This window comes from Heliangelus exortis, chromosome 19 (assembly GCF_036169615.1).
Source record: "Heliangelus exortis chromosome 19, bHelExo1.hap1, whole genome shotgun sequence".
In the NCBI taxonomy this organism is placed as follows: domain Eukaryota; kingdom Metazoa; phylum Chordata; class Aves; order Apodiformes; family Trochilidae; genus Heliangelus; species Heliangelus exortis.
In genome coordinates this window covers 9,935,925-9,952,417 of record NC_092440.1, presented here as the reverse complement: position 1 = coordinate 9,952,417, position 16,493 = coordinate 9,935,925, and the positions used below count along the sequence as shown (strand labels likewise).

General features: G+C 39.2%; 1 protein-coding gene and 1 long non-coding RNA gene across 2 annotated transcripts in view; both read left to right on the top strand.

Moving 5' to 3' along the window:
* TMEM132B (transmembrane protein 132B) overlaps positions 1 to 16,493 on the top strand; it is a 217,246-nt gene that overhangs the window by 150,971 nt on the left and 49,782 nt on the right. The gene's annotated exons all lie outside the window — the stretch shown is intronic.
* LOC139805189 (uncharacterized) lies at positions 4,853 to 16,193 on the top strand. The gene is made up of 3 exons (XR_011729726.1): positions 4,853 to 4,980; positions 9,355 to 9,421; positions 16,082 to 16,193. It is a non-coding gene; the product is annotated as an uncharacterized lncRNA (long non-coding RNA).

The window sequence follows — 16,493 nt, the reverse complement described above, 5'->3', positions numbered from 1 at the left end:
TAAACCAAACAACTGGACTGTTTTCTGCTTTGCTTTTCCGCCAAGAAACATAACCAGTGATTTCAGTGGGGATATTCTGGTGTAAAACTAGAGTAACATCCAGTGACCCTGTTACACCAGTTCTCTCAGAAATGCTCTAGTAATTTTTCTTCTCATGAAATTAGCTCTTTCTTTTCCCAGTCAGTCTGCTGGTTTTCTTTCTATTACACCATATAACCAACAAATTTACCTCTGCATGATGACTAGGTTCTTCTACTGGGACAGAAGTAAGGAAAGATGCTTGTAAAGGTAAATGAGACTCTAAATAATTTTAATTTTCAGTTCCTACTGCCAAAGGCCACCCTTACTGACAGCCCAGTGAGAGAGGAAAAATTATATGCAGAAAAGCCAATACAGAAATTTCATCTAATGCCTTTTTTAGAAGCATGCTGGAGATGAAACAAATCTCTAATTGTGTGGATGGAATATTCTCAATTGGTAACAGTGAATCAGACAAAATAATGACAGAATATGGTGCATGAACAGTCCTGTGGGTAGCATTGCCAGTTTCAGATGGATAGCATGGAGTTTGCAACATGCTGAGCACCACAGACAGGAAAGAAAAGCCAATCTAATCCAAAAGCTCATTGTGAATGTTGGATCAGGTATTTGCTGTTGTCTCTGTCAGGGTTTCACTTCATCTCTTTGCAGTTAAGGCAAATGTTGGCTGCTTCAGTTGTCTCTAACTATCCTTGGACAAAATCTGAGGCTGAGCCTGAATTCAAAGTAATCTAATCTCTCACACTTTGTCATTGGAAACCAACCATGGAGTGAAGTAAAAGGCTTCTTTTTTGAATTTATGACCTTAGTCCTTAAGTGGAGGTCTCATGTGTGCTATTACTTTGCTGTTGCATGTGAGCATCCTTGACTTGCTTGGCCCAAGGCTGATAGGAGAATTGATAAGAGGAATAGCAGGAACAACAGCTTGTATTTGCATTTCTTTCCCTTCTGTTTGCCAGTCTGCAGTGCTGCTTCATTTAACAGTACCTAACTGGTGCAAGTTCTGGCACTGCATTGCCCAATCAGCAGCAAAAAATAACTGCTCTCTGCATCATGCTCTGTTGTTCGGAAAAACACCTTCCTGAGGCTCAGAGTTCCTGAGCCAACTAAATGTATTTTAACACTCATTCCTCATCCAGATTGGCCTGCTGGGAAGGCACAGTGCCTCTGAGTACAGGTGGTATCTGTAAAATGGTCACCTCCTGGACCTTCATCCCCCAGAAGATGGGGACCAGAAACCACTATGTTTCCATGCCTTCACCATTGCACTGAACATAAATTACTTGCTGTTCCTTTTCAGCATCTCCACTGTTTCATTGTAAGCATTGAATATTTATAGATAAAAACAGAGAGATCCTTGGAGAGTTTAAGGTTTGAGGAAACATTTAGTCCTTGACTTGCAGGAGTGAATGTTTTTATGAGATTAGGAAAACTTCATGGTGGGTCAGTGGTTGACACCAGGATTTCTATGAAGTGCAGCTCAGGGTTATGAAGAGGAAAAATTTCTTTGCAGTAAGGAGGCTGTGGTCAGTTCAGTAAGAGCTTTACTGGAGGAGAAATTAGCTGTGACATCCTGCACAACAAAAATGAACTCTGTGTGGATTTCTTTCTGCAGGCCACTTTGCTGCTTTTAATGTAAAGACATCCTCTTGCTTATGGTTTGGAATACTACTGCTTTCTTGATGCACTTGGTCATGAGTTTATATTTTCTATGCTACTTTCTTAAACAAACAGAAGAAAATTGAAAGAGCCTCAGATAATTTATTGTCATCACACTGTGTTGATTTTGGAGATAGTGGTGGGGTTATTTTCTCATTACTTAATTTTTTATTTTTTTTATTTTTTATTTTTAGATAGAGACATGGTAGACTTCATGGTAACATTTGAATAGTAGCATAATGAAAAGTGGTAATTTTTTTTCTTTAGTGAGGTTATGAAACTCTTGACATCAAAGTTTGTGATTTTAACACCTATGTTTGGTAGCAAGCTCAAAAGGCATTTGTTTTGCTTTGGGGTTTTTCTAAGTGAAGATGCAGTTGATTTTTGCACACTATGTACCAAAAACCAGCTCTTTATTAACAGACAGTCTTGCTGTAATCAAGTTATATTGCAGATTAGTTCTGGTTAGCCCTTTAGTATCAAATCAGCAGTGCATTAATGAGCATTTTGAGATGAGCAGAGGGAAGCAGGGCCAGGGAGAGTCTACAGATGAAATGCTGGCCAGGGCAGCACCCATCACCTGGGCTCTGTGCCTGCTCCTTGTCTGATTTTATCCAACATAACTCCATGAAAGAGCTTTGTGATAAACTGTGATGCCTACAGACTGGGACTGAAAAGGAGCAGAGATTTGAAGCCTCGATAGGGACATTAGGAAGTCACTAGAAGCTTGTTAGCTTGAGAAAAGTGGAAGTGCTTTGTGTAGCAATAGCAACTGTTCTTTCTTCTATGTAATGGTAAAAATATTGTGGCTTTTTTGGGGGTGTTTGCATTTTTTTGAAGAGGACTAAAATACGATCTTGGAATATTAGGAATTACTCCCAAATCATCCATCTTAATTTCAATGATTGTTCATATAATAAATCTCAGTGCATTCAAAATACCTAAATAGATAAATAAATTGCAGTAATCAGAAAAAAATGAAACAAGATTTTGTAATGATGAGAGCCTGCTTTCTGCATCACCTGACAGCTCTCCCCAAATCCTTAAGCTCCTAATGGAACAGTTGGGGATTTCCAAGGGTGCTACACCCTTATGGAAACAGCACAGTCCTGTAGTTGGGGATTTGTTTCTTGGAAGTCATATCTCTGCTTCTGGGTGACTAATGCAGGTTCTGTGCACAACAGGAAAATGCAGAGAGAGGATGGCATGGGAATGCAGAGCATCCCTGGCTGACAGGGCAAAGAAAAGAGGAAATATCAAGATGGGGGATGACAATTGCAGGCAGGCAATGCTGCTCTCTCAGGACCTGATTTGGCTGACAGCTGTGCTAACCCTGCTGCTGCAGCTTTGTGGAGTTTTCTTAGGGCTTTCTCTGCCTGCTGAGAGGCTTCAGTCCTTCTGCACTTATTACAGAGGAGCAGAGTGGGGAATTCTCTGGTGAAGCTACACTGTCATTTCCATCATTCCCGGATGCTGAGGAGAGTTTGGAGAAGGAACTGACCCCCTCTGTGTGCACCCAGCCTAAGTTATATAGGAAAACACATTTAGTTTTCCTTGAGGAATGTTTTGAGATGTGAAAGGACACAAGGAGATAGACTGTACCCTCTTCCACAAAAAAACTCAACCAACCCCCCCCCCAGATTGTGTTTTGTCCAAATGTGGCCTTATTACCCCATAGCAGGTGACTCCAGCATCAGTTCAAAATCACTTCAGAGTGCAAAGTGCTTCTTGTCTCCCTAGCAGGGTTTCCAGCCTCCTGTAGGATCTGCTCCCAGATGGTATTGCTGTGTGTGTTTTACACTGTTTGGGAAACAGATTGTTTATTTTGTCTGCTATTCAACCTGACTTCTGCTGAGCTGATCAGACAGGATTCTGGGCATCACATACCTACCCTACCTAGCTCCTGTATATCAGCTGACCAGTCTCCCTGCCTGCTTATCCCAGTAGCCTGTGTTCTGTTCCTGGAAGGTTTTGTTTCTGTAGATGAGACTAGATTGGGAAATTCACCCCTTCTGAGCATGAAAATTGGATGTATGTGTTGCTGTCCTTTGGTATAGCTGAAAAGGTATAAAAATATATGTTTTGAGACAAAGTGTCATGAGGTACCCAGATATTAAGTTTGTGTGTATATCCCTCTGTAAGTACAACTTTGCAAGTAATTCTAAATGCATTTTCTGTGAACTGTGACACATAAAATAGATGAAGATTCATTGTCCTGGAACTGCCAGAACAATTGGACGTGATGATCTTGCAGGTCTTTCCCAACCTTAATGAATCTATGGTTCTATGATTTCCAATAGCTAAAAGGAATTGGATGGGCCTGCTTACATATGGAAAATAAATAAAAGCTAATTCCTAAACTCTGAGGAAATGAACAAATTATTTTTTCCTTAAGTATTCTGTTATTATTTAATATTTATGTAGTTTTATATTTTCAGAATACTTTACAGATATTGATTAATCAGGCCTGAATAAACCAAGCTTAATGAGAATGAAAAATTAAAGGGAACTTAAGTCACCCTTATTCAGCTTCACCTGTTTCTGAATGATTTGTAAGTCACTTTTCATACTCCTAATAGCACTTTAAAAATAATCCTACATTACTATTACATATTATCTCTAAAACTGTTTTGGTTAGAAAAGAGGTAGGATTTATAAAGGTTATAGGTAAAAATGCATGGCTGGGAGGACTATTGTCTTAATTTGAAGGCAATTTAGAAGCCAGAATATTTGACTCCTGGACCATTCTTTGGAGAAGAGTTGAAGGCATATTTAGGTTTGCTAATGCTTTGCCATAAGCATTAAGATGAAAAAACCAAACAAACAAACTGGTTGAGGAATTTTGCTTGTAGAAAAGGAATGACACTGAAGACCACAAAGGGGTGGGGGATTTGGAGATAATGTGCAGGCTTCCAGCTTGAGCATTATCTTGCAAAAGGACAATGTGGTACAAACAAGTCCCTAAATACCTTTTAGGATCTGGACTGATCAGTTTAACATTCCATGTGTGTCAGATGAAAATGTCAGCTGCTTTGGTCCTCTGAGGCTTATCTGGTTTTCTTTTTGAAAATAAATGTCTCTGATAATCAATACTTTCATCACCTGGTGTACAGATGAATGTGGGGAACTAATGTCCCAGGAAGGAGAAAGGGGATCCATTTTCATAGGCAGTAGAACAACACAGCCATATTTGAAGCTCTTTTTAGTTAAACTATTTTGCTATGTTGCTGAACATCAGGAAAAGAATCTGCCATGGGATGCTGCTAAAAGCAAGCACTGCAGGTGGGTATTGTAAAGGAAGTTTTCTGGCACTGAAGAAGGATGTGAGTTCTGAGTCTGGGTGATGTCTGATCCATCAGGAGGTGTGTTTGAGGCAAGCAGCAGATCTGTCAGAACCTTGTAAAGTTGGATCTCAGCTGGGAGCTTTGATTTGTCCCAATATAATAATTTTGTGAAGAGGAAGTGTATGTCCTGCTAATTATAGAAATGGCTAGCACAGGTAAATCTGTTGTATTCAGTGGGGATTCTGTCCTCACTCTTCTCTCTCTTGATCTAAACAGACAGAACCTGCAATTTCCATAGTTCTGGAAAGGTAGTCACTAGGGTCTGACTCCTGGGTTGCAAGAAACAAAGAGGTCAGCAGTTCTTAGTCTGTCATCCTGGGTTCTGTCACAAGTAGATGTGATGGCATTAATCCGTTATCTAACTAACAGTTGGGGAAAAAATAAGAAAGAAGAAAAATCGAGGTCTTTTAAGGAGTTTCTAGGCAACCAGGAACTTAGTCAAAGTAAAGAAAAAGATGTTGAAGATACGTATTTCAACTCTTTTTTATAAGAAAGCTCCAGCTGAGGCTGGAGGCTTGAGGAACAATAAGTTTAATAATAAACCAATATCCAGCATTCTCTTCTTATCTAGGAAAAAGATGGCTTGGTCTGTGACTGGCAGCACTGGTGTTTCAGATATATGAGCCACAGATCCTTTCTTGTGTAGTAATAGAATTGTAATTCCCAGAGTGTCATTATTCTGGAGTGGTTTTCAAATGCAACAATCAATATTTCACCAGTACTTCAAGCCCCTCAGCCTGTAATACTTCTGTATATCCTGAAGTATTCAATCTGAGTGTTCAGAAATCTTGTTTCCTCCAAAAAAAAAAGTAAGCTATTGGTTGACTAATGGTTTACTAATGTTGTGAATCACAGAGAACCACAGATGGCTATGTATATTCTGTAAGGTTTCTTTTAAATATGAAGCTGAATGATAGCATCTCCAGTTGCTGGCAGCAAACATACTGACAAGAACACCCAGAAAAATCATCCTTAAATACACCTTAAAAATATTTCTATAACAGACTGAAAGGGAATTGCTGTGTGCAACACTTTGCTTATTTGTTTTAGAAAAATCAGGAATGCAGGGGAAGAGTGGGTTGTTTGGTTGGTTTTTTTGGTGGTTTGGGGTCTTTTAGTTTGTTTGGTTGTTTGGTTTTTTTAATGTATTTCTAGCTCTGGCTGCCAAGTATCCAGTAAGGAATAGGAGAATAAATGCAGTTTGGGATGAATGCCACTAAATCCCCATTTGCAGAGGAGATGCCATGGCCTTGTGCTTTTATTCATCGGGAGTCCACTGCTGACATAGCCTGGTAGAGCTTTCCCAGTAAGAGCTGTGTGCCTGTCCAGTTTCAAGTTTTATTTGAAAATGTAAAATATTTTTGTGGGAAGATTTACCCAATATTATTGACTAAATAAAATGTATTTTTTTTTTCTGTCCTGCATAAAAGAGGCAGCACTTGGGTGCCTGGGTTGTGCTGGGAATATATATATATACATATATATATGTGTGTGTATATATATATATTTGTACCTGTGCCATATGTGAGCCCTCAAGGAAGCTGAGGCCATGGTACAAAAATAAAAGAGAGCTCCCCATGCATCCACATCCAGCCTTGATCTGCAAGGAATCTCCTGTGCCTCTTCACCCTCTAGTCAAATAAGCAGTCATTTTAAAATTTAGAAATCAGGTGTTTCCTGGTACTGTTTGTCCTGTTTTGTAGCTTTTGGCTAGGAGGCTGCTGAGATTACATCCTGTTCTGTTATTCAGATTCTGCCAGGGTTTCATTCATGATGATTCCTGTGCTCCTTCTTTGAGGAAAAGATTTCTTCTGTGCATTCATTTTAATTCAGTACAAGTTAAAAGATGTCTGAAGTAATGTGAATTTGAGTGTCCGTGTGGCTGGGTAGAACACTGTTAAATCCAGCTATCAAACAGGGAGTGTTTAAAAAAAATAAAAATTAAAAACCCTTAAAGAATTTATTTTTTCCTACCGAAACAGTTCTTGCTAATGGCAATATAGCTTTTATTCAGACACCAATTAAAAGAGCACATTCACACCAAGATGGAAATTGACCCAGACTTAGAAAAAAAATTACCTTCACCTTAAGGTAAAATAAGAAAATGTCAAACTTTGCAGCCTCATTTCTTTACTCTCTCTGGGGTCAGTTATAAAACCCCAGTTTTATAAAACCCCAGTCATTTCTAGCAAACCCAGGTGATTCACAGAATTTTTAGAGGTTAAAATATAGTTATGTGTTTATCCATCTCACTAACTGCGTATTTCTTACTTGAAATAATCTCCACCTTCCATTTTGGCCTTCCAATGCCCTTTAGATTATACACTGAATCTCTGGTTACTTTACATGCAAAGTGAACTGCACAGACATCATTTTGTCATTCACAAAATCGACAATTTCCCGGGAAAAGTATTAAAATATAAACTCAATATAGAGTAGGTCTTCATTCCGGAAACACTGGGGATTAATCAGATTTTTTTAAAAAACAAAATCAGAATCTATGACTCCCAGATCATAGATTTCAGGATAAATTTCAAGATTAACTAATGGGAGGAAAATTGAAACCTTGAGCTTCTGTAAAACCCCACACTGGAAGGATTGATTTTAAACTCAAAGCTAATTAAGTACTCTGAAGAGAGTATAGAATAAGAAAGAAGAAATTTTTCTTTCATACTATTATATTTCCTCTTCCCATAGCAAGTGTTTTATGTCCCTATGGCAGAGATAGGATCTGCTGCAATTATTACTCTCCTCAAATTAATTGTCATTCGGAATGAAATCGCTTTGTTTTGTAAGGCTGTTCTGACAACCACAGGATGAATTTTATGGAAAAAGATGAAATTTTAAAACATTTCTTGAAACATACAAACCAGAATACAAGCCACTGAATATTTTATTATATTAGATCAAAGAGAAGACTTCGACTCTGAAATATGCTGGAAGAGAAGGAGCTATTGGGTGTAGGAAACAGGTGCCAGGACTTGCCAGGAAATGAGCCAGGCCGGTGATCAGTCTCACCTGTGCTCAGTTAGGGCTGGCCCCACTGAGCATGCTCAAGACCTAGAGCCAATAAAAGGTGAGGCTGGGTGTAGCCAGGCAGTTCATTCCTGAGCAGGATCGGAGCAAGGCTGGTCGCTGTTAGTCCTCTCTGCTAACCAAGACCACCAATAGCTCCTACATCCAGTTTCGGTACAGAGCTCCCGCTCTCAACGATGTTCGCTTCCTGCAACATATGGGCATTGTCCCCATGGACTTTGCTCTCCTGGTGCCAAGTCAGGAGGTTCCCCATGCTTTGTGACCAGATATTCAGAAAAACTATTTTGGATTGATCAATATTGTGTAACAGCAGGAAAACATTTTTTCCTGTAGAACTAACATTTTGATTAAACTTGATTAAATACTGTGCAAATACTTAATTTTGAAAAAGAACATTTTAGCTTAAGTGCAGATGCCCCTTATCATTATGACAGAGCAGGACAATTTTGGTAATGTTAATGGTTTTAATTGGACTGTATTTTTCAAAGGATATCCCATTTTTTTCCTTTCAGGCTCATTCTGAACATCTGAGCATCTGAGCTGGGTCTTGCAGTTGCTTATTGTGAACCATTATCCTTTTTTCCCTCTGTTCAGTTAAACATACTCTTACCATTTAATTTTGGGAATGAGAAATAATTCAGAAACTAAAAGACATTTGCTATTGGTGGGACAAAATAATGGCATTTTAAGTGTTTCCAGGAAAGTAATGTGACATGACAAATTTTAAGAAGCTCTGTGAATACTATTAATATTTATGCTACACTCAAGAAAACAGCTATTGTGTGCCACATCCATCAAAGATAAGAATTGTATTCAACTGTGTTGGGTGATAAACATTGAATGACAATAGCTAGAGCTTATGTGACGGATTTTATCCTCATGTTTTTTGCCTATTTGAGTAAAAGCACCATGTTATTCCACTGCCAACCAATAATTTTCTTTCATGAAATTAGATACCCTTGCTGATACTTATTACAACCATAGTCCAAACCAGTAATGGATATGCAGGGAGTGCTGGTGCCAAGTGCTTCAGAGATCCTATTGCAAGCTACACAGGATCAGATCCTAAAGGCAGCATTTTTCACTAATCCTTCTCTTGGAAATCACTCTGAAGCTTACCAATATTGTGGTGATTTGACCACATATTGCTACTTTTTTTGCAGTTTGGATGAATGCTAATGATTACCCCAATAAATGAAGGCCCTTCCAGCATAGCAAGCTGGCTGATTCTGTCCTGTGTTTCTCTTAAAAAGAAAATCCATCTCTCTGTCACCAGGAATGGGACAGAATTGTCCATGCTGTGGGAATGCCTGCTGTGATCCCACTCTGGCATCTGTCTGTAGGTAATGTTCCCATGAATGCCCTAAGTCTGGCATTGCTTTTCTTCATTTTTATTGCTGCAAGATGCAGTTTTGGAACTAATTTATGGTCATCCAGGCAAGCAACTGCTAGGAACAGATAAAGGGGATATCTCTCCCAACTTCTGCTCTTAAGCACTGGATGTGTCCCTGTGCTTTGCTGGCAAGCTGCATGGCCTCATCTTCCCTGGGCAATGCTGTGTCTGCTTCTGGGATAAATCTCTCTGACCCAGAGGCTTTGTGCACTGCCACTTCCACGTTCTTTCTGTCTCCTTATTGGAAGTGTAGTGCTCCAGAGATACTTCTTTCTGAATATCAGACCAATGGTGCCTGAGTTCTCCACTGCACATTCCTGTCTTTGGAAAGAAAGTGTTATTCAGAGTTAATTGACAAATACCTTTATCCTGGCCCAAACCAGGACAAGCATCTTTGGTGACATGTATCCAAATAAAGCTGTATTTGGAACAATTAACATGCTCTCCATAGATCAGGAGGAGGAGGACATCCATCATTCTTGCAGCCACAGTGATCTCAGGCTACGTGGAGAGTGACTGTTCTTAGAAAACCTTCTCCAACGATGCACAGGCACTAAAATCTTGTTAGAAGTAGCTGGTTCCATAATAAATGTGCAAGGGAAATGCTAAGAGGTTCTCTTCCACTGAGCTGATGTGGCTGTGCTGCCTCTGGAGGGCTTTTTAGGTTTGCTTCATTAAGCTTTATGAAAAATTTGGCGATGGGAGCTCAGAGCAAGCTGATGGGGGGATCCCTTGGCAGATTGTCATGGGTGGGGACCTTCTGCAGCACAGGAATAAGGGCACAGCAAACGTCTTGACAGATAGATTGCAAGAGGTATGAGCTGAGCCAACCTGGAGTGTTTTTTGTGAGAAGTTCAGGGCATTAGCAGGACCCAGATCAGGGAAACACAGTGTGCTGGAGGGAGCTGCAAAGCTTTTACTTTGTCTACCTAAAATGAGACTCTTCTTCTTCCTTAACAATTACCCAATAATTTGGCTCATCTGTAATTTTTTCCAGAGTGCTCATTCTGGTTTTATTGCCAATTAACTTAGCATTCTAGTCTTCATCTACAGCTGATTGGCCAGTAATTTGAACTAAAGCCTTCATCAAAAGGGCATCATTTGTAAAACAGAGAAGAAATCTCATAGATCCTGAAATTACTGTTAATTAAATCAGCACATTAATATAATGGGCACACGTGAACAAAATTATATTTGTTTTTGAGCTGTTCTGTTAGCTGGAGAGTAAGTCTTATTAGGACTATTTAATTGTCAGCCTGTATTTATAAGATTTACAGCAAGTTGAGGCCCTTATGCATTAATTAATCTTGTACTGTGTGTACATGTAAGGGTGCTATCTATAGCTCTTAGCTTATGCAAACAGACTGTGTTCTTGCCAAACAGATGCTGTATTACATTTTTTATGTACACGTTGCTCTGAAAGCTTTTCTTACAAAGCAGTCATTTGTATGGAACACAACTCTTGTTCAAAGCTGGCATTGACCTTAATGTGGTTTGTTCTGATGTACAAGGCCCCACTATCAGTTAGGCTTAGGAATTATTTTACATGTAATTTCTATTTTTTTAATTCAATTAAAATAGAACCATAAAGGTGGAGCAGAGCAGCAAACAGAGAGCTTTAGAAGTTGTAATGTAGCCTATAAACAGCTATTGTGTATAAAGAAATTTCTTCCAAAGATGCTTCAGCTTTACTGAAAATGCTAAGCTACAGTTTTATGAAGGTAATCAAGATACTCTAACGTGGTGCCTTATAATCTTCTGTGTTGCTCAGTTCTGAAGTTCTTGAATTAGCAGTTTCACAACTCTGCCTCCCATGGAGCTGGAAGGCAAAAGTGCATTTTATTCTGGTTGGCATTTATCTGGGAGCTCTTTCAAGATCAGTTCAAGGCAGAAGACAAGATTCCCTCGTGGGGGTGGTAGGAGTGAGGGTGTCAGGACTGATGAGGGCAGACAGGAGCAGGTGTTGCAAATTCCAGGTTATTTGAGAGGTTACAAATGCATTCCCTGGTGTGGGGAGGGGAAGGAATTATCCCATCATATTTCAAGGGACGAAATATTGGAAATACACTGAAATCTGTGGTCAAGGACAGGGAGAAGCTAACTGAGTTTTGCATTATCTTTGGGACCTCCTATTTCTGGCTTAGTAAATCCACTGAAATGGCAATGACTCCTGTCAGTCCAGCCTGCTTTCCACAGCTTCTGGGAATGCCTCTGCCCCAAACCTTAATGCCAGGAGACCAGTCCTGGAGTGGCTCCTATACTGGAGCTGGGGTGAGAGCCCAAACCTGCTCTTCTCAGCCCCTGCAGCAGCAGAATTTACACACTGAGCACTGTCAGGAGTATGAGGAAAAAGGCAGAGAATATAATCCAAAAGTTGCACTTTATTCATCCCCATTCCTGTGTGTCTCCCTTCTCCTCGTGTTTCCTTATGTTTAGAAGCAAGCTAATTCCTGTGGTGTTGGCTTGGCTCTGGGAAAGAGGAGGCACAAAAATTGCAGTTTGATAGGAAGAAAACATGGAGCCATTTGCAGTGCTTGCCTTGCATGGGTTAACAGGTTGATGTACTCTGTGTTGTTAGAGGTTTAAGTCACTCTGCCTCTAATGTATCATTTCTTTTTTAGAGTATGGGTGTCAAAATGCATTTGATCTGCTGCAGAGGTAAAAACACTCATTGTTTCAGCCTCCATTTTGAAGCTTACCTAATGAAGAGCAAATTTCAAAGGGAAAAACACACCACTAAATTGTGCTAGAATAGAGAGCCGTAATGGTTGTTTAGCTTTTTGCCTCTAGATTGCCAGCTCAAGTCTAACTCTGCCAATAAAAATCAGCAATTTTTACCATGTAATATTATCTGGTTTCTAGGGAACAGCAATTTAAGTGAAACACCAGCCCTATGAAGTGTGATAGCCCTGTGACTGAGAGTTACACTTCACAGAATTTGAGATGAAATTTTCAAGAGCACCTCATGGCTGGATTTCTGAAAGTTATTAAGAAACCAGGAGCTGCAGATAGTAATTTATGCGATTTTTGGACGAATGTTGCTGTTTAACTCTGTTAGACACCTCTCTGTAAATTGTGGCTCTTCCAGATACTTAAGAAGGGTATTTTCAGTGTGCTTTCAGTGAGGCGTGTATGTCCAAATCAGCCCAATTACACTGGCAAGAGGATGAGGCACAGAAGCTCATCCTGGTGAGGTTGGGAGGCAGTGTGTGTACAGGTGGATCCTGTACTAAAACCTCAGCCACACTGGAAACTCCCACCCAGCCGCCAGGTCTGGGCTCTCCCAGGGACTGATGCTGTACAACAGCATCTCCAGTGAACAGGAGATGACCAGACAGGTTGTTTGTGAAAAGATGTGTGTTAGAGATCTACCACACAGCTAGAAGTACTATGATAAATTCCCAGAAGCATGCTTGAGGTTTTATAGTACAAATAATAGCATTCACAGAGGTTCCTATTTATCAGTTATTTTCAGTTGCAAATTTGCCATTTAAAATTTAGGGTCAGTTATTGCTTATAAGTTGCATAAGTTGTTTTCTTAATTGCATAACTTGTATGCCAAAATCACTACAAACTGTTGTTTGGGGGTTTGTTTGTTTTTTATTTTGCTGTGGTTTTTTGTTTGTTTTTTTAAACTGTACTTTTCCATTGTTCCTAGTTACATGACTATCTGCTCAAGAAAAAAAGAACAATAATCCAAATGGTTGCCATTGCTTATATCTCCTAATGTGAATTCAAATCACATCTTGGGATAGTGGTTTTGCTTGGCTTTTTTTTTGTTTGATTGGGTTTTTTTGTTTGTTTGTTTGTTTTGGGGTTTTTTTTTAAGATATTCAAGTTAAGAATTATTCACAGAAAATAATTCTGGTAAGTGGGGGCATTTTCAAGTTTTCCAAACTGGTTCTGATAAATTCACAAAGAGGAAAGGGAATGTAAAATTCATCAAATAAATTATTCATTATATTCACTCAGCTATAGCTAGCAGTGAATTGTCTAGACAGTAATTACTAATTATTAACCTATGTGTGGTCACATCACACTGTTGTGTGAACAGTTTCAATATACAGTGGCTTGAGATAATAGTAATGGATATAAGTCAACTAGTAGGTGATTTTAATTGGGAAATTATACTGGATTTTCTATTGAAATTCCATGAAACACTACATAAATATTGAATCTTCTTGATGTTTTTCTCCAGTTGGAGCTATGGGTACACAAAGTTCTGTTCTAATTTCATCAGTGGATAAGGAAATTTTATTATTTTTTTTTTTTTAAATTCTGCTGCAAAAATCTCCCAAAAACCATTAAACTGAGAACACACTAAGAATCTACAAGGAGTCTGATGCAATCCCATTTTCCATTTCAGTGCTGATTTTCCAGTAAGAGGTTTGCATGGCTCCTGAAGGAGGGTTTCCGCCTCTCCATTTCCTTTTCCTGTTGGGCTGTAACGCGCTCCCAACAGCACAAGGGACCAAAACCTTGGTCCTTTCCCTTTTGCTCTGGCAAAAAATCAGAACTTTGAAGGGATTCCCTTTGTTTCCAAGGCAATGCAAAACCTCTGCAGTGACAGAGCTCACCTCCTGCTTTGCTACCAGCTGCCCGGGGGATGTGGTTGCTGGGATGTGTATGGAGAGGGGACCCCAGAACAGGCACTGCTGCTGGTGGGACTGTGGGTCTGTCAGTACCACTGACTGTAGTACCACAGTGCTACAGGTTGTCAGCTGTGTGGGTGTGATTGTGGAGAAAAAGGGTTTATATATTCCTTTGAGTTTTTAAAAAAATTTATTTATTTTGTTGGTTTTTTTTCCCTGACACCGTCATTACTATCAGTTAGTTAGAACAGAGTTAGAGTGAAAATAAAGCAGAAAATCATAATTTTGATGGGATTTGAATGAAACACATGCCCTATGGACTAACAGCAAGTTAGTAATTTTGTGGTGCTCTGAGTTGATCAGAAATTGTCATTTAGAAAGCTTTTCCATTTCACTGAGAGTAACCTGCCTTACCAGAAAAATAACAGGAGAACACACAAACAATTGGAAATGATAGAAAAACTAGGACAAGGTAAAAAATATTTGCATAAATAAACATTGTTTTTGTGTATGTCAGTTTAAGTAAGCTACATCCTCGGGGCATGGTTTGCAGAGAAGTGCATTAAAATTTAACCACGTGTAGCTCCCATTAACCCTAATACAAACTCTGATTTTGCCTTCCTGTGTGCTTCATATTATCTTAGTGCGATTTGATTTGATATTTAATTGCAGTGATTTAATTAATGGCTCTGTAAATGAAAAGGCTAAGTTGTGCACTCCTCCATGCAGAAATATGCACAGCAAGCAGCTCCAGTGGCTCCTATGAGACTTAAATTTATGTGTCTTAGAGCAGAATTTAACCCTAAGGAGGTATGATAAAATGCTCAAATCCCAGAATAACACTGCAGTGCTGTTTGCATTGGAAATGTTCCAGCAGCAGTTCAAGCCTTCACAAGAGGATAGTGGCATTTAAAAAACAAACCTACAAATTTCTCCCTAATACCTGTCAATGGGATAGGTCACAGAATTGCTTTCTTGTAATAACAGGATTCCATTTTAAATGGTTTACCAAGACTTAGTCATTAATAAAAATGTTATTAACTGGATAACCTGCTAATAAAATCATCACAGAATCACATTGCCCAGTGGGTTACTTAGAAGCCAGAGCTTACCAGTATTCATAACCCTTCTATGAATTGTTATAGCCTTCTCTAAGACATATTATACATGTCTGTTGCACACTTAAATGCCTGTTAAATATTTATTAGTCTCCCTTATAAACCATTTATATATAGGAGCTTGTTATACAAAATAACCTAAACTCATTAAGGCTCCATGGTGTGCAAATTAAAAGCAGCAATCGTGAAAAGTGAGGGAGTGCATGAATTCAGGGAATTGTAAATATAAAATATTTCCTTAGGATAAGATTGTGGAGCTCCCATAGAAATTAGGAAGGTCCCATAGCATTTACTGAAGATCTTGCTCTTTAAAAAATCTGCTTAAAAAGAAGAGGTGACATAATGCAACTTTGGATCTACCAAGTAAGATGAATGATTTTTCTGGGTTTTCTTTAGGATAGAACAGAGCTGTGTACACTACAGCTCTGAATACTTATGCAGAGGAGGGGGAGCATCCTGGGTTAATTTACAGAAAAGTGGTCCACATTCCCTTGTGTTGCTGCTGTAAAATGCAGAGATGTTGGGCAGATGTTAACGGAACTGTACCATGTTCTCTAGCTAATAAAACACAGACAACTGTTGCTAAATCAGCCCCGAAGCTGAGCAGGGTGCAGCAGAAGCGGTGTCCCACTTCAGCCTAATTGCTCACCATTAAGCTTGGAGGTAAATCATGTTTATGGCCATTGCTGGTGAAAGTGAAATCTGAGGAAGACACTTGGGTTGGATTTGCCTTGCCTTGAGTTTGCATTGCCATTTAACCTGATATTATTGCAAATATCCCTGACATGTATTTTAAAAGGAGATTTTATTTTGAAAATGGCAGATTTCCAGATTGACCAGATTTGTGTGAACCACCATTCTCTTTTTTATTTTTTTTTTTAATTTTTTGGTCACAAACAGGATATTTAAAGAGGAAAGAACCAACTCTGGTCCAAAGCCTGATGTACTCTGAAAACCCACAAAACACTGACATTCAGTGGGGGAACCACAAGTACACAAACCCAAGGCAATAATGGCAATCATCAGGCTTTTCTGGCTTTTCTGTTACGCAGAGGAAAAAAAAATCAGATAGATGGAAGCAACAATAAATCAGAAGTGATTCCAAGTGCTTTCTTTCAAAACATCTCCCAGTTTCCAGCTGCCTCCCTTCTTTGTCATGTCTCACTTTGCAGAGAAAGAGCAGAACTGGTCAGACTCTTACTTTGCCTTTGCAGTTTGTGCTCATTATTCAGTGTCTGTACCTGACCCCTAGCTCTTAAAAGCCCAACAATTAAGCAAATTCCAATGAGGGTTACAGTTGAGAATTAGAGGG